An 18764-nucleotide genomic window follows, 5' to 3' on the forward strand; every position below is an offset into this window, starting at 1 on the left:
CCGCCACCTCGAACAGGATTCCACCACCAAGCACACCTCCCCCCCAACTTCCAGCTTTCCGCAGGGATCGCTCCCTACGTGACTCCCTTGTCCATTCGTCTCTCCCCACTGATGTCCCTCCTGGCACTTATCTTTGCAAGTGGAACAGGTTCTACACCTGCCCCTATGCCCTCTCCATCACTGCCATTCAGGGCCCCAAACAGTCCTTCCAGGTGAGGCGACTCTTCCGCTGTGATTCTGTTGGGGTCACACACTGTGTCCCGTGCTCTCCTGTATATCGGCGAGACCCGATGTAGATTGGGAGTCTGCTTCTCTGAGCACCTACCAGAAAAAGCAGGATCTCCCAGTGGCCACCCATTTTAATTGCACTTCCCATTCCCATTCAGATATGTCTATCCATGGCCTCCCCTATTGTTGCAAAGAGGCCACACTCAGGTTGGAGGAGCAACACCTTATATTCCATCTGGGTAGCCTCCAACCTGATGGCATGAACAAGCTTCCAGTAATGCCCCCCCACCCTATTCACCATTCCCCAACCCCTTTTCCCTCTCTCACCTTATCTCCGTACCTGTCCATCGCCTCCCTCTGGTGCTCCTCCCCCCTTTTCCTTCTTCCATGGCCTTCTGTCCTTTCCTATTAGATCCCCCCTTCTCCAGCCCTGTATCTCTTTCACCTACCAACTTCTCAGCCCTTAAGTTCACCCCGGTCCCTCCTGGTTTCACTGACCACCTTCTGTTTCTCTCTCCCCTCCCCCCCACCTTTTAAATCTCCTCAGCTTTTTTTCTCCAGGCCTGTGAATGGTCTCAGCCCAAAACATCAACTGCACTCTTTTTCATAAATGCTGCTTGGCCTGCTGAGTTCCTCCAGCATTTTGTGTGTGTTGCTATATTGAGGGAAGGGCTAGACTGGTCTTGCAGTTGACACAACATAGTGGGCTGAAGGACCTGTACTGTTCTGTGTTCTATATTGAAAGATCAGGAACACATTTCCCAGTCAGCAACGTGCAAGAAGTAAAAGCAAAGCCAAAGGTTGTGGTGTTCCCGTGTAGCTCCTGCCTTGGTGCTCAGCGGTGGAGATCATTGATTTGAAGGGAGCTCTCTGAGTAACCTGAAGAGGGCATTTTGTCGATGGTGCATACCACAGCCTCTTTGAACTGGTGGAGGATGAATGTTTAGGGTGCCGGTCAATCAAGCTGCTTTGTTCTGGATAATGTTGTGCCATCGCACATTGTGTGTGAATTAGCTACCACTCCTGAAGTGTGCTGCCGGGAGGAGGTGGAAACTCAGAAATGATTGCAATGTTTAAGAGGCATTTAGACAGACACACGAATAGGCAGGGAACTGGGAGCTGAACTCTCAGTTGTAAGTTGACATCTTGGGAAGCACTGACATCCCAGGCTGAAGAGTTTGATCCTGTGCTGGCTTGTTCTATGCTCATTGGCTCTCGTAGGCCTAAATTTGATGCCACACTTGGTCAACCAGCACCTTGGCATCAAGTGGACCCATGCTCGCCTCACCTCTGGAATTCAACTGTTAGGTTCAAAGCTAAGTGGCCTGGTGAAACCAAAACTGGCCACCAGTGAGTAGATCATCAATCAGTAGGGTCCACCTGATAGCACTGTCACTGACATCTTCCATCACCTTGCAGATAATTCACAGTACATTGCTTGGTTGGTAATTAGCATAATTGGATTTACCGGATCTTTGTAACTAGACACGCTCAGGGAATTTTCTACATTGTCAGGTAGATGCCAGTGTGATAATGTACTGGAACAACTTAGCTGGAGGCACATCATTCCATAGCCTGGATCTTCAGTCCAAAAGCTGGGATGTTCTCTGATTTCATAACCTTTGCCGTATTCGGAGATCTTGGCTGTTTTCGTAAAACCACAAGACATAGGAGTAGAATTAGGCCTGAGCACAGCTGACTTATTTTAAACCCCATTCTCTTGTCTTCTCCATATAATCAAATCAAGTTTAATTATCATTCAAACCATACATAAATACAGCTGAACGAGACAGTGTTCCCCTGGCACCAAGGTGCAAAACATTAAAAATAGCCAGCGAACATTCAAAAATAGCAAGTAGACTAATTCAAAATATTGAGCAAAGAAACATATTCATTCAAAAAAGACATACATATGGTCCAAGGCCTTTGCAGAAGAAATTCTTTCCTCATTGCCCTTGTTCCTTTCTAGAACTTAACATTAACTTGGTGTCCGATTATCGGCCTTTTCATTATAGGGAACAGTTGTGATATTTTACTTAGGAAAGAGTGCTTTTAACTATATGGCACAAAGTACACCACCTGTAAACTTGTAATTTTGAGGTTCTGATGAAGGGTCTTGGCCCGAAATGTCAACTGTTCGTTCATTTCTATAGACGCTGCCTGGCCTGCTGATTTCCTCCAGCATTTCATGTATGCTGCTTGGATTTCCAGCACCTGCAGATTTTCTGATGATTTTGAGGTTATATCCTTTTGCACTGTACTATTCCTCTCTAAGCATGCTATCAAATCCATGACTCATCTTAAACTGTTCATTATGAGGTTTAAGTTTAGTATGTGCAAAGGTGATGGTCTAATAGAAACTCTCAGAAACAACTCAAGCCAAGAATTGCATCAAATACAAAGGTAAAACTGACTGCTCAAACCAGGAAAAGGAGGAAGCGGAGACAGTGAAGGCTTTTGTGGTGGACTCCATCAGAGACACTGGCTTACACTGGAGACCAGATACTTTATACTTTATACTTCATTGTCGCCAAACAATTGATACTAGAACGTAAATCATCACGGCGATATTTGATTCTGCGCTTCCTGCTCCCTGGAGTACAAATTGATAGTAAATATTAAAAATTTAAATTATAAATCATAAATAGAAAATAAAAAAGGGAAAGTAAGGTAGTGCAAAAAAAAAACCGAGAGGCAGGTCCGGATATTTGCAGGATACGGCCCAGATCCAGGTCAGGATCTGTTTAGCAGTCTTATCACAGTTGGAAAGAAGCTGTTCCCAAATCTGGCCGTACGAGTCTACAAGCTCCTGAGCCTTCTCCTGGAGGGAAGAGGGACGAAAAGTGTGTTGGCTGGGTGGGTCGTGTCCTTGATTATCCTGGCAGCACTGCTCTGATAGCCTGCGGTGTAAAGTGAGTCCAAGGACGGAAGATTGGTTTGTGTGATGTGCCGGGCTGTGTCCACGATCTTCTGCAGTTTCTTCTGGTCTTGGACAGGACAACTTCCATACCAAGCTGTGATGCACCCTAGAAGAATGCTTTCAACGGTGCATCTATAAAAATTAGTGAGGGTTTTAGGGGACAGGCCAAATTCCTTTAGCTTGCTAGGTACTGTCCCAAACAACAGTGATAACAGCAATGAAGCTATGTGGCTGAATGTAGATTTTTTCAGTCAGTCAGGCATGGGCCTGAACTCTTGTCTGCAACTAGGTCAATAAAGTGGAATAAATGAAAATTATAAAGCAAATAAAAGCAAATTGCAGTGGAACTCAACAGGTCAGGCAGCATCTGTGGAGGAAAATGGAGAGTTATTTATGTATTTATTTATTTAGAGATACAGCCCAAAATAGGCCCTTCCAGCCCTTTGAGCCGTGTTGCCCAGCAATCCTCTGATTTAACCCTAGCCTAATCACGGGACAACTTACAATGACCAAACAATCTACTTTGGACTGTGGGAGGAAACTGGAGCACCCAGTGGAAACCTACACGGTCACGAGGAGAACGTACAAACTCCACATTGACAGCGATGGGAATTGAACCCGGCTTTCCTGTATTGTAAAGCGTTGTGCTAACCACTACACTGCCACATCATGAGAATGGTATGTGCTGTTCACATGATATATTTACCTTCACTCAGAGTTTATGGGCTTCCACAAAACCTTACAATGTAGATAGCAATCATTAAAAGGATGTTTTCTTTTCAGAGCGTCTGGATCGAAGTGGGAGTACTGTGGTCTGTGTGCGCTACTCAGACTCTGACTGATGTTGAGAGTATAAAGCAGATTCCCACAGCTCTGATGACCGAAGAAGGGTCCTATCCTGAAGAAGGGTCTCAGCCCTAAGCATAGACTCTTTATTCATTTCCATGGATGCTGCCTGACCTGCTGAGCTCCTCCAGCTCTGTGTGTGTGCGTGTGCTCTGGCTTTCCAGCATCTGCAGAATCCTGATGATTGATCAGGGGAGGCAGCACCAGGTAATATTTGCTATTGTCCATACTCAAACAATGAGCCTTTCTATCAATGTTCGAAAGTGAGGCAGCAGCTCTCACTCCAAATCAACGTTAACAAGCTCTTTTTTCAAGAGAGCAACATAAACGGGCCAACATAAATCTCAAAGCAGATGCCTGATATGGTAAGAAATTGGTTCGGCAATGCGGAAATAGCCTGATGTGGATCCTATGTCTTCAAATTATTAACAGAATTAACTTTTGATTGAGGCTCTTTCCAATTATTTATGCAGAAGTCTTAAGGCAGATGAATGATTCAACTGTACAAGGGATCGGTCCAACTGGAATTCTCTGATGATCCACTGTACCCGTTGAAGATCAGTGTTCATGATTGAGGTGCCGATTTCTAAAATGATATTTAAGTCACCTATCAAGTCTGCAGTAGAACAGCTCTTCCTGCAACCTTCATTGTTAGTTTTGTTTCTTATAGACCTTAGAGAGTCATACAAGCCCTACAGCCCACCATGACCTTGGGAACCATCTACACTAATGCCATTTCCAAGTACTTGGTAGCCTTCTATGCCTTGGTAATTCAAGTGCTAGTCAGGGTACTTCTTAAACGTTGTGAGAATCTCCACCTCCACCAACCCTTTGGGCAGTTGCTGCCTGACTTGCAGAGCTTTAGTTCAAATTTCCAGTCCAGTATTCAGCTTTTGGGCTTCGAATAGTTGTTTTCAAAGATTATATGTATTGTGGTGAAGATAATGCAGCAAACCAAAGAAGGGCAGAAACTGTCCCATTGATCAAATGGAGGGAAATTGCTGCAAGGGGCTCAGATGGTCAGGCATCCATTTTTATTTTTAAGAAACATTAATATTTTTGGTAGTCTTTGTTTCCAAAAATTTTTTGTATCTGAAAGCCTTTTAAAAATTCAGTGTTTGTCTAAAAGCTAAGTCAAGGAACATGGCCCAAACACCTGCCAAATGCTTTTTTTTTGGGGGGGGGGGTTGTTTGCTTTGACCGCCTTAAGCAGAAGGATGTCCAGGCCCAGTCAGGCAGTGAGCACTCAGTATACGTATGTACATGTGACAGGAGTATATCAGCACTACAGACAGGGCACTTAGCATTGTCAATGATCCCTCTTATTCAATCAACAATCCCTTTGACCCTGCCATCAGGCAGGGGGTACCACAGCATTAAGAGAGGAGCTGTTAGGATGGGAACGAGCTTCTTCCCCCAGGCGGTGAGACTACTGAACTCCCTGCCAGCATCCAGGTCTCATCATGCATGGAGCGCCAGTAGCATTTTATTGTTTATTTTTTAACTTGTTTTGTAATAGCACCTTGTTTGTTAATTTATTTCTGGCAGTATTACTTTGGGGTGCATGGAATGTCTAGGGAGGGGTAGCACCTCTGGTGGGGTGCTTTCCGTGCCCTTTTTCAGGGCTGCTCATCCACCTTTGGTCCCTACCTGGCGCTCAGCTCTTACCTGTGGCTCCAAGAAGCTGTAACACGCGCAGCGGCCACACCCCGGTAAACCGTCTCGGCAGACGGGCCAAACCAGGTGAGGGTAGCTGACGGGTCTTTGACCCTCGGTGAGGTAGGGGATCTGCCTATCCCAGTGTGTGAAGTCTGGCCCTGGCAGATTGAGCGGAGGAGACCGATTAATGGTCCAACTGTCAAGAAGGCAGGCCAGCAGATGTGGTGGAGCGCTAAGAGCACGGCAAGACACTTAGATGTCCTGGTCATCCACTGCAAGAGGTGGTGATCTCTTTAAACTCACCTGGCAGAAGGCAAAGGCAAACAACTGCTGTAACCTGCCACGTATATGTTTTCCCAATATGTCAGAGTGGCGTGGAGGGAAATCGTCCGCCAACTGAATTCTCATAGAATTTTTTGAGGATGTAACTAGTAGAGTGGATAGGGGAGAACCAGTGGATGTGGTATATTTGGATTTTCAAAAGGCTTTTGACAAGGTCCCACACAGGAGATTAGTGTGCAAACTTAAAGCACACGGTATTGGGGGTAAGGTATTGATGTGGATAGAGAATTGGTTGGCGGTCAGGAAGCAAAGAGTGGGAATAAACGGGACCTTTTCAGAATGGCAAGCAGTGACTAGTGGGGTACCGCAAGGCTCAGTGCTGGGACCCCAGTTGTTTACGATATATATTAATGACTTAGATGAGGGAATTAAATGCAGCATCTCCAAGTTTGTGGATGACACTAAGCTGGGTGGCAGTGTTAGCTGTGAGGAGGATGCTAAGAGGATGCAGGGTGACTTGGATAGGTTAGGTGAGTGGGCAAATTCATGGCAGATGCAATTTAATATGGATAAATCTGAGGTTATCCACTTTGGTGGCAAAAACAGGAAAACAGATTATTATCTGAATTGTGGCCGATTAGGAAAAGGGGAGGTGCAACGAGACCTGGGTGTCATTATACACCAGTCATTGAAAGTGGGCACGCAGGTACAGCAGGTGGTGAAAAAGGCGAATGGTATGCTGGCATTTATAGCAAGAGAATTCGAGTACAGGAACAGGGAGGTACTACTGCAGTTGTACAAGGCCTTGGTGAGACCACACCCGGAGTATTGTGTGCAGTTTTGGTGCCCTAATCTGAGGAAAGACATCCTTGCCATAGAGGGAGTACAAAGAAGATTCACCAGATTGATTCCTGGGATGGCAGGACTTTCATATGATGAAAGACTGGATCGACTAGGTTTATACTCGTTGGAATTTAGAAGATTGAGGGGCGATCTTATTGAAACATATAAAATCCTAAAGGGATTGGACAGGCTAGATGCAGGAAGATTGTTCCTGATGTTGGGGAAGTCCAGAACGAGGGGTCATAGTTTAAGGATGAAGGGGAAGCCTTTTAGGACCGAGATGAGGAAAAACTTCTTCACACAGAGAGTGGTGAATCTGTGGAATTCTCTGCCACAGGAAACAGTTGAGGCCAGTTCATTGGCTATATTTATGAGGGAGTTAGATATGGCCCTTGTGGCTGAAGGGATCAGGGGGTATGGAGGGAAGGCTGGTGCAGGGTTCTGAGTTGGATGATCAGCCATGATCATACTGAATGGCAGTGCAGGCCCACTCCTGCACCTATTTTCTATGTTTCTATGTTTCTAACTGGAAATTCCATATGCGACCTACGACGATGAGTATTACGTTATGTGTTATGTATGTGAGCTTAGGAGGGTTAATGGCGCCTAACGGCGTCTCCTTTGCTTGCATCTTCGGAAACAGCTCCATTTCCAACTTTAATTCATCTCTATTTTTCCCTTTCAGGGTTCTTTTGAAGACCCTGACCTGGAGTTACACACTGACTTTGGTTGCTTGTGGAATGGGACCATCTCTTGGGGTCTCATGACTGGCCCGTTACTCGATAAGCCAAGGATGCAGCCTAAGAGATTAGCTCGCCTTCAGAGTTCCGGGGATCTCGTGGATCTGGAGATGGGTGAACCGAAGGTCAGTGACTCTGCAGGAATCTGGTGTGTCGTGGGAGACAGACGATTGAAAGCAGCAAGCTGGCTGCTGGCTGTGTGCCCAGAGACCAGAGTTCTTTGGGCACAGAGCTCTTAAAAAAGCGACGCAACGGACTTTTAACATTGTAAATCAACGAGTTGTTTGTTATGCCTCCCCTCTCACTGTGAAACGGAGACATCTCATTCTCCCTTAGGGAAGCCTGTGGTATGTCAAATACCGGGTGAATGAATAGTCTTTGGGGTACTGCAAGTCTGTGTCTTTATTGATGCTTTGCTGCACGCTTGAGTGCTCGGTGGTGGGTGCAGATGCTTTGTTTTGCTGGTGGGGGACCGAGTTGTTGCTTTGCTGCTGCTTACATGTGGGAAGGGGGAGCTGGGGGGGCTTTGGGGTTCTAACATTTAACTGTCATTCATTCTTTGGGGGCACTTCTCTGTTTTCGTGGATGGTTGCAAAGAAAAAAGCATTTCAGGATGTATATTGTATACATTTCTCTGACATTAAATGTACCTTTGAAATCTTTTGAGTTATATATATTGTACAGTGCAGTTTGGTTCCAGAGGAACGCTGTCTCATTTGGTGGTATACATATATAGGGTTGAATGACAATAAACTTGAACTTGAATTGAACAAGCCAGTTGCACTTGCTCCAATGTCTTTATCTTTCTCCATCTTCTCTGCATTTGTTAGAGTAGGAGGAAGGAAGGAGTGCTTGTGCACACAGATTCTTTCAGTTATCTTTTGCTGAGATCAACAGTGACTGTTGATAGATCCCCACTGTAAGCAGGTGTTGCTCTCGTCCTTAGCAATTACAACAGACCCAGACAAGAAATGAGGAAATGGTGGTGGGCTATGGGACTTTGATGTGCAAAATCAGGCACAGAATCTAGCACTCCCACACCCTGCCAATCAGCAGTATTAGAAATGGAGAGATAGGCAGTGACGATCATCGGAATGTGTTAAACTGCAGTTCTTCCCTGAACGCAGTTCGACTGTTTCACCAGCAAATATATCAAAGGCAACGTTCTTTTTGGAGAATATCTGAAGAAGAATCAGAATCAGGTTTATTGTCACCAGCATGTGTTGTGGAATTTGTTAACCTAGCAGCAGCAGCAGTTCAATGCAATATATAATATAGAAGAAGAAAAAATAATCATAATCAATCAATCAATTACAGTATACGTTTATTGAATAGACTGAAAATCACGCAAAAGCAGAAATACTATTAAAATAGTGAGGTAGTGTTCACGGGTTCAATGTTCATTTAGGAATCGGAAAGGCAGAGGGGAAGAAGCTGTTACTGAATCTCTGAGTGTGTGCCTTCAGGCTTCTGTATCTCCTACCTGATGGTAACAGTGAGAAAAGTGCATGCCCTGGGTGCTGGAGGTATTTAATAATTGACGGTGCCTTTCTGAGGCACTGCTCCTTGGAGATGTCCTGGGTACTTTGCTCGCTAGTACACAAGATGGAGTTGACTAAATTTACAACCCTCTGCAGCTTCTTTCAGTCCTATGCAGTAGCCACCCCCATCATACCAGATAGTGATGCAGCCTGTCAGAATGCTCTCCACGGTACATCTATAGAAGTTTTTGAGTGTTTTTTCTTGATATAGCAAATCTCTTCAAACTCCGAATAAACCCCCATTTTTCCTTCGCTACATCGACGACTGCATTGGCGCTGCTTCCCACACGCATGCAGAACTCGTTGACTTTATTAACTTTGCCTCCAACTTTCACCCTGCCCTCAAATTTACCTGGTCCATTTCCGACACCTCCCTCCCCTTTCTAGATCTTTCTGTCTCTGTCTCTGGAGACAGCTTACCTACTGATGTCTACTATAAGCCTACGGACTCTCACAGCTACCTGGACTATTCCTCTTCACACCCTGTCTCTTGCAAAAATGCCATCCCCTTCTCGCAATTCCTCCGTCTCCACCGCATCTGCTCTCAGGATGAGACTTTTCATTCCAGGACGAAGGAGATGCCTTCCTTTTTTAAAGAAAGGGGCTTCCCTTCCTCCACCATCAACTCTGCTCTCAAACGCATCTCCCCCATTTCACACACATCTGCTCTCACTCCATCCTCCCGCCACCCCACTAGGAATAGGGTTCCCCTTGTCCTAACCTACCACCCCACCAGCCTCTGGGTCCAACATATAATTCTCCGTAACTTCCGCCACCTCCAATGGGATCCCACCACTAAGCACATCTTCCCCTCCCACCCCCTCTGCTTTCCGCAGGGATCGCTCCCTACGCGATTCCCTTGTCCATTTGTTCCCCCCCCCCCCGCCATCCCTTCCCACCGATCTCCCTCCTGGCTCTTAGCCTTGTAAGCGGAACAAGTGCTACAAATGCCTTTACACTTCCTCCCTCACCACCATTCAGGGCCCCAGACAGTTCTTCCAGATGAGGCGACACTTCACCTGTGAGTCGGCTGGGGTGATATACTGCATCCGGTGCTCCCGATGCGGCCTTCTATATATTGGTGAGACCCGACGCAGGCTGGGAGACTGTTTCGCTGAACACCTATGCTCTGTCCGCCAGAGAAAGCAGGATCTCCCAGTGGTCACACATTTTAATTCCACGTCCCATTCCCATTCTGACATGTCTATCCACGGCCTCCTCTACTGTAACGATGAAGCCACACTCAGGTTGGAGGAACAACACCTTATATTCCGTCTGGATAGCCTCCAACCTGATGGCATGAACATTGACTTCTCTAACTTCCGTTAATGCCCCTCCTCCCCTTCTTACCCCATCCCTTATTTATTTACTTATTATTTTTTCTTTTTTCCTCTCTCTGTCCCTCTCACAATAACTCCTTGCCTGCTCTCCATCTTCCTCTGGTGCTCCCCTCCCCCTTTCTTTCTCCCTAGGCCTCCTGTTCCGTGATCCTCTCCCTTCTCTAGCCTTGTATCCCTTTTGCCAATCAACTGTCCAGCTCTTGGCTCCATCCCTCCCCCTCCTGTCTTCTCCTATCATTTTGGATCTCCCCCTCCCCCCCCCACTTCCAAATCTCTTACTATCTCTTCTTTCAGTTAGTCCTGATGAAGGGTCTCGGCCTGAAATGTCAACTGTACTGTTTCCTATAGATGCTGCCTGGCCTGCTGCGTTCACCAGCATTTTGTGTGTGTTGCTTGGATTTTCAGCATCTGCAGATTTCCTCGTGCGTAGCAGGTGTCTTGCTTTGTTCATAGCTGCATTGATATGTTGGGAGCAGGTTAGGTCCTCGGAGATCTTGACACCCAGGAACTTGAAACTGCTCACTCTCTGCACTTCTGATCCCTCTGTGAGGATTGGTTTGTGTTCCTTTTCCCACGTGTATTGTTTGATCTGCATGCTCTGTTTCAGACTTTGAGCATCAGCAGCACAAAGTCTGAATTTAAGAATGTAAAACTCTCAGTCATTCAGATCTACATCCATTCCTCAGTAAAGAATCAACATTTATCTTGTTGATGTTGACCTATTAAGGTTCTGACATTCACACCTCTGTTATCTGAAATCACTGTCAAAAATTTCTTGTCCAATTCCAACCTATTTAAAAAATAAACTGAATGTTCGGCAGACACAAGAGAACAAATCCTGTCAGATTAGTCTAACCCAGCAAAATGTATAACTTTTCAATTAGCACTGTTCACTTATCTCCTTCTCCATCTTACTGCATCAGAGGTGCAGAAGGTTGCATTTGACAACTGGGCCTTTGAAGTTGTAAAGGATATTTTATCCTGGATAATTCTCACCATCTCGGGCAGTTGGTGCAGTGTGAGATAGTTTGATCTGTCACGATCTGGGGGAAGATTGAAAGATTGACCGCCTGCTTTGCATTCAGAGATCAGAGCAAATGAGCAAAGCATCGAAGAACAGGGGCAAGATAAAAGAGAGTAGATTTGGAGCAACAGCAGATAATGAGAAAATGAAAAGGAAGTGTCTCTCTGCCTATATTGCCTTTCACAAACTGGTTTTCAGTAAATAATTTAAAACTGGGAGACAAATTTTCAGACAATGCATTTTCATTGCAACAATAAAAACAGGTGTTGTGCTTCTCCCAAACCCCTTCAATCTACGGACAGTTTACTTCAATGCTTACATTGCTAAATTCAAGTACAGGATAGTTCCAGAGCATTTTTTAAATATCTTTAGCAATAGCAGGGTATATCAAAATCCAGGGTAAACTTACCATCTGAATTCTAATAGGAACTAGAACTGCTTTATTTTTGTCATCTATACTGACATACTGTACAGAGAAAAGCTTGTCTCACAAACGGCTTGTACATACTGTTCATACAGATCAGTCATTACACAGTGCACCGAGGGTAGTACAAGATAAAACAATGACAGAATGCAGAATTAAGTGTATTCTTAGAGACACATAATTCTCATTTAAAAGAGCGGAATGATTATGACAGAAGCAATGAGTGGATCTCAGGGACTAGCTTGCAACAATTTGTCATAACCTAACAACTCCTCTCTCCTTGTTCAAGGTTTACTTACTGCCCCTTGCACCACTGGTGATTCGGGCAGCAATGAACGTTATCCACCTCTGGTGGGGTTCATGGCTTCCTTCATCGTGTCAGTAGCCTTCTCTCCGTTTTCACTACTGTCAGTCACGGAAGTCCCAGGTGGAGACTCAAGAATACCATCACACTCAGAGGTAGAGGGACTCCTACTAATGTTTCTGTCACAATTTTGTCCTATCAATCAGGGTTGCTAGCCCCAGGCTGAACCCCTTCTCTCACACTCTCTCACTCTCTCACACTCTCTAACTCACTCTCTCACTCTCTCTCACACTCCCTCACTCTCTCGCACCCTCTCACACTCTCTCACTCTCACATTCTCTCACCCTCTCTCACACTCTCTAACTCACTCTCTCACTCTCCCTCACTCTCTCACTCTCACATTCTCTCACCCTCTCACTCTCTCACTCTCTCTCACACTCCCTCACTCTCTCACACCCTCTCACTAACACTCTCTCACACTCTCTCTCTCTCTTGCACCCTCTCACATTCTCTCACTCTCTCACTCTCTCACTCTCTCTCACTCTTTCTCACATTCTCTATCACTCTCTCACACTCTCACTCTCTCACACTATCACACTGTCTCACACTCTCTCACACTCTCTCTAACACTCTCTCACTCTCTCTCACACTCCCGCACTCTCACACTCTCTCACTCTTTCTCACACTGTCTCAGACTCTTTCACCATCTCTCACACTCCCTCGCACTCTCTTCCACTCTCTCACTTTCTCTCTCACACTCTCTCACTCTCTCTCTCTCTCACTCTCTCACACTCCCTCACTCTCTCACTCTTCCGCACACTCTCTCAAACTCTCTCAGACCGAACCTCACTTTTCAGTTAAAGACAGCAGGCAATGAGTGGAGCACCAATTCAGGTTGGCTTTATTCTTCGTGAGCAAGAGCATTGTGGCCCAGTAATAGTCACACTCCATAGTCGGGAATGAAAGCTAAGTGTTCTGGCTCCGTCCTACACAAACCAATGTCTCCAGCCCCAGATGGAATGAAGACACAGCATGATTCCATTATTTGCTGAGAAGTTGTCTATGGGTGAACAAGTGGCTCCCTTTTTTAACAAATAACAACCTTCTAGGCCATGCCAAATCATAAAATTGCAGAAAGGTTGGACCACAAGTGAAAGCGAGCTACCCTGTTGTATCTGTGCCAGACTGATGTATGTGTGGTGTGACGAGATCCACTCCCACCCTCTCCCCTTAACGTCTGTTCCATTCAAATACTGTCCACATCATGTGCAGTGTAACAAGACCCTCTTCCCACCCTCACCTCCTGGCATTCGATCCATTCAAATACTGCCCACATTCCTTTCAAATGGTACAGTTAATCCTGCCTTTAGCATTCGCTCTTCTGATCCTAAACATTAACTAATAAAAATCACTTTCCTTGTGTCACTTCTGATTCTTCTGCTGTCTGGCTTCTGAATTTTTTGGCTCTTTTGCCAATTGCAGCAGCTTACCTCTATTAACTCTCTAGGTCTTTTGCCATTTTCCATATTTCGTACTGAATGTTTTGACTCTTTCCCCATGGAGAATAACACCAACCTTTCCAGTCTATCACATAAGCAGATTTGCTCACCCCCACAATCATTCCCGTTGATCTACTCTGCACCCTCTCTAAAGCCATTACTTCTTTCCTCAGATGCAATACCAGGTCTGGACACTGTTGTGTATTTAATATTACAGTAATATTTGAGTAATCTTGTATATTTTTTTTGATTAAGCATTCTCGTTTGTTTAAATAATTCATTATGAGTTATGTGTATAAATACATGATTAGCATACATCATCACGCTACCATGGGATACGTGCGTGCCTTGTTTCAAGTGAAGAATGAATGTAGACTCACATTTTGGATTCCTGTGTCTTCCTTTGAAATAGTTTAATGTTTTAAAGTTACAAAACATAACAGTGGTGATGAGGTATTTTTTAAATGAATTTAAGATGACTACCAACGCACTGAAGCGCAGTGAGGCGTTTGAACTGGAAAAATAAACACTGTGAAGAATGGTAAGTAAAAAATGCAGCCCAGCACGGGCAGAGATTATCAAGCTAAAAAAAACAGCGCAGCATGTTTCCTTTGGAAGGGAAAACATGATCAAGTTTTAAAAAAAGAATCAGAAGAATTCAAATTCATAAATGGTGAGTACTATTTGATAATAATTATAACAAAAAAGAGCGGAAGTGGCTGGCTACATGGGAAAGATAAATGTGTTTGATTACAGAAGGATAACTGGATTTTATATACTGAACAAATTGAACAGCATTTTGAAGCAAATGAAATAGCCAATGAGAAACAAGTACCAATCTTCCTGAGTGCATTGGGTTTAAAGCCATACAGTTTACATCATAGTTCAAGTCAGTGGTGCCCATCCTCTGGGCCATGGACCAATACCAGGCCGCGAAGCATGCAGGGGTTCAGTGTTAGCCAGGACGCACCCAGAACATCTTTAAGAAAAAAGCTGAAACGAACAAGCTAATTAATTAGGTGTCGCCCAGCACGTAAATGTGGGCCCAGATTAGAGGCGATTGCTGATTTCACTTGCTCTACACAATCGGCAATCACCTCCGATCTGGGCTGACATTTACGTGCCAGGCAGCACCTAATTAATTAGCTTGTTTATTTCGGCTTTTTTCTTAAAGATGAGCTGGGTGCGTCCTGGCTACCACTACACCCCTGCATGCTTCGCAGCCCAATATCAACCAGCGGCCCGGAGGTTGGGGACCACTGGTTTAAATGACCAACCAAACCTGCAGAAATGAACTTCGCTGATATTGTGAAAGTAATGTAGGTATATCTAGAATTGCAGAATGCTGTAGGTTTCATAAGTGGAATCAAAAGGAAGGGGAATCCATTTCAGGCTATGTGGCTGAAATGAAGAGATTGTCTGAGTGTTATTAGTTCGGTAATGAGCTTAATGATACACTGAGTGATTGTTCAATTTGTGGAACCTTATTAGAGAGCATTCTCTAATAAGCTGTATCAATGGAAACAGCAGACAGAGATGCACTTGTGTTGCTGTCAGGAATGAAAGTGAACATGAACAAAATTACAATGTCTAAACAGAAATCGACATGACAAAACAAATTGTGTTACCTTTGTGGCGGGGGCTCACATACACCAGACCAATGCAAATTTAAAGGCAAAATTTGTAGAAAATGCAACAAAATAGGTCACATACAAAGAGCATATCGGGCGGACAAAACTAAATTGTCCGCACAGAGAAGAGAAAAAAATTAAAAAGTCAAGTTGCAGTTTCAAGACAAGCACTCAACTGCATGTGAAAAATCTGGTAGCAATGTGAGTGACACAGGGCTGCATAAGTCTTGAGATTTACAGTATGAAAATTAACAATAGACAAACAATATGGCTTACACCAAGGGTGAGTGGCAAATTAATTAAAATGGAATTGGACACTGGCTCAGCTGTTTCAGTCATTCCACAAAATGAGTTTGAATGGCATTTCCAAGATACTAAATTGAAGACTGCAGATATCCAACTAAGAACTTATACTGGAGAAAAGATCATTCCTGTTGGAATGACATTGGTAACAATGAAATACACAACGAACAAGCCACATTGGGCTTGTATGTGCTTCATCCCCTGCAATGAAGCCAAATTAAGAAAGGTACTGAATGATGCCACAACTGTCTCTGTGCTGTACATCGTGGACTGTTGCCCATCAGCGGGCAAGTAGGTGTTGGTGCCAACCTCTGTGCCTCTGGTTGGAAAGCAAGGACCATGTTGCTGAGTAGAATCGTGGAAGTGTTGAAAGCATTCGTCCAACTACAACAGCTTTTGTAGGCAACATATCTGAGAAAGCTTCTGATATGTTAATCAGGCAGTTACTTATGAAATGTGTCTTGATTTTAGGCTGGAATAGAGTTCTAGCAGCTTCAGGAAAGTTGCAAGCATTCGGCATTTGTGAATATATAGAACCAGAATCTACTCAACTTCATGAACTTCAAGTAGGAGACTAAGAGCTGCTTGTAAAAGTAGATACAATGCCCAAACCCCAGCTGGATGAATGGAAGACTAAAAAGAAAGGAGTCAGTGGAAATATGAAAATAGAGAATTCATCAGATGACGTTGTGGATGAGGACACCAGGAGGAGAGCAGATTGTAAACGAAGTAATAGAATGATTAATAAGTGAATACTGCAGTCTGCAGTGAATTAAATGCATCTTCCCAAGATCAAGATGCACAAATTATAAGAAGAAAAATGAGGGAAGGGATGGAGAGAAAGATAGTGAACAAGAAAGAGAAAGGTGTGAAAAAGAGAAGGAACGTGAGAAAGAAAAAAGGTTGGAAGTAGATTAAGAGAGAGAAAGGAAGAAGAAGAAAGGTGTCCCGAGCTGTCAAAACCACTTCCTACAGTCTCTGATTTCACTCCTACAGCCACCACGGAGTCCCCAGAACCTGAGATTGTTTCAATAGACAACAGACAATAGGTGCAGGAGTAGGCCATTCGGCCCTTTGAGCCAGCACCGCCATTCACTGTGATCATGGCTGATCATCCACTATCAGTATCCAGTTCCTGCCTTATCCCCATAACCTTTGATTCCGCTATCTTTAAGAGCTCTATCCATCTCTTTCTTGAAAGCATCCAGAGACTTGGCCTCCACAGCCTTCTGGGCCAGAGCATTCCACATTTCCACCACTCGCTGGGTGAAAAAGTTTTTCCTCAGCTCCATTCTAAATGGCCTACCCCTAATTCTTAAACTGTGGCCTCTGGTTCTGGACTCACCCATCAGCGGGAACATGTTTCCTGCCTCCAGCGTGTCCAATCCCTTAATAATCTTATATGTTTCAATCAGATCCCTTCTCAGCCTTCTAAATTCCAGTGTATACAAGCCCAGTCGCTCCAATCTTTCAACATATGACGGTGCAGCCATCCCGGGAATTAACCTTGTGAACCTACGCTGCACTCCCTCAATAGCAAGAATGTCCTTCCTCAAATTTGGAGACCAAAACTGCACACAATACTCCAGGTGTGCTCTCACCACACCTCACAGCCACAAGTCTTACCTGCAAAGTAGAGTGACCCCACCTTTGTTAGGAAAGATGTTATCCCACAATAGTAGAAAAGCCTTCACAGCAATTAAATCTTTAGGCCTGAATGGGATAATTTAAAATCTACTATACTGTGGATGTCTATATAGCAGTTGCATTTTATAATATACTGTGAAAATATTTGAGATACATTCTTTAATGAGTTGAAGTTTATAGCTAAGCAGGGAGGAGTGTAATGTATTTAATGGTTCAGTAATATTTGAGTAATCTTGCATATATATTGTTTGATTAGGCATTCTGGTTCATTTAAATAATTCATTATGGGTTATATGTATAACTATATGAACGACATACGTCTCCACGTGCCACATGATACGTACGTGCCTTGTATAAAGTAAAGAACAAAGTTAGACTCATGCTTTGGACTCATGTGTCTTCCTTTGAAATAGTTGAATGTTTTGAAGTTGTAAAACATAGCAGACGTAATGCCCCAGTTGTGGCTGACCCTGTGTTCTATAAAGGCTCAAAATGACTTTGCAGCTCTGGCACTCCATTCTTCTATTTGTAAAGATCAAGATTCCACAATTATTTTTTAATTGTCAATTTTCCCTGTCACTTTCAGGGATTTATGTACATATAACCTTCCCCCACCCACCTTGTGTTTCTGCTCTTGTACTCTACTAGGATTGTTCCTTCTAGTTTATTTTGCCTTCGCCCAATTTTCCCAGCTAAATGTAGTGCTTAGCATTTTTCTGCATTAAATTTGAAGTGCCACACACGAACAACGTGTCTATATTTCCTTCTATCATTATCCACTGCCCCTTTCACTACACTTCCCAGCTTTGAAGCATCTGAAGATTTGATAATAATGGCCTGCGGTCTGAAGATTGAAGCCCAAAGCTCCATCGGAAGTCCAGAAGTCAAGACCCAGTGGCCGGAACCCCAAGTCTGAGAATCTCTGCCGGGGAAGTTGAAAGCCCAATGTCTGTAAATCCATGAGCCCACTGGAGGCTGGAGGCCAAAGAAGGCGGCCGGTCCTGCGGCTAGGCAAATTAACCTGAGGTCATGTTTGCTGTTGGGTTGTGTAGCACTGCTTGGGGGCTACCCTCGGCACACCTCTGGGTGTTCTGGTCATTAATGCAAATGACAAATTTCACTGTATGTTTTGACGAACATGTGATAAATAAATCTGAATCTGTATACCTAAATTAAACCATAAGACCATAAGGCATAGGAGCAGAATGTCATGGTCCGGTCCGTGAAGTCTGTATTCTGGTTCATGGTCCGGTCCATCGATCCTTGCTCCAGGTTTTCCTGTCTACCCTGTTTCTGTTCTTGTTGAGTTCTAATTGAGGCAGCTGATACTCGTTGGGACTGGCTGCATAAATACCTTCAGAGACCAGGGTGTGGCTGCTGGATTGTTCTTGTCCTTACTCCTTATATCCCTTGCCCTGCCTTCTGTTTTCCTCACCTGAAGCCCTGCCTTGTCTTGCCGGTAACTCTCGCCTCGCCTGAAGTTCTCGTCTCGCCTTGTATTGCCTGAAGCCTTGTCTTGTCTTGCTGGTAACT

General features: G+C 44.4%; 1 long non-coding RNA gene across 1 annotated transcript in view; it reads left to right on the forward strand.

The window, feature by feature from the left end:
* LOC134355965 (uncharacterized) overlaps nucleotides 1-3972 on the forward strand; it is an 86299-nt gene extending 82327 nt beyond the window's left edge. Inside the window, exon 3 of the long non-coding RNA XR_010020235.1 lies at nucleotides 3932-3972. This is a non-coding gene — a long non-coding RNA (uncharacterized LOC134355965). The remainder of the gene's footprint in view (nucleotides 1-3931) is intronic.
* The last annotated feature ends 14792 nt before the right edge of the window (nucleotides 3973-18764 follow it).

This window comes from Mobula hypostoma, chromosome 13 (assembly GCF_963921235.1).
Source record: "Mobula hypostoma chromosome 13, sMobHyp1.1, whole genome shotgun sequence".
Classification (NCBI taxonomy): domain Eukaryota; kingdom Metazoa; phylum Chordata; class Chondrichthyes; order Myliobatiformes; family Myliobatidae; genus Mobula; species Mobula hypostoma.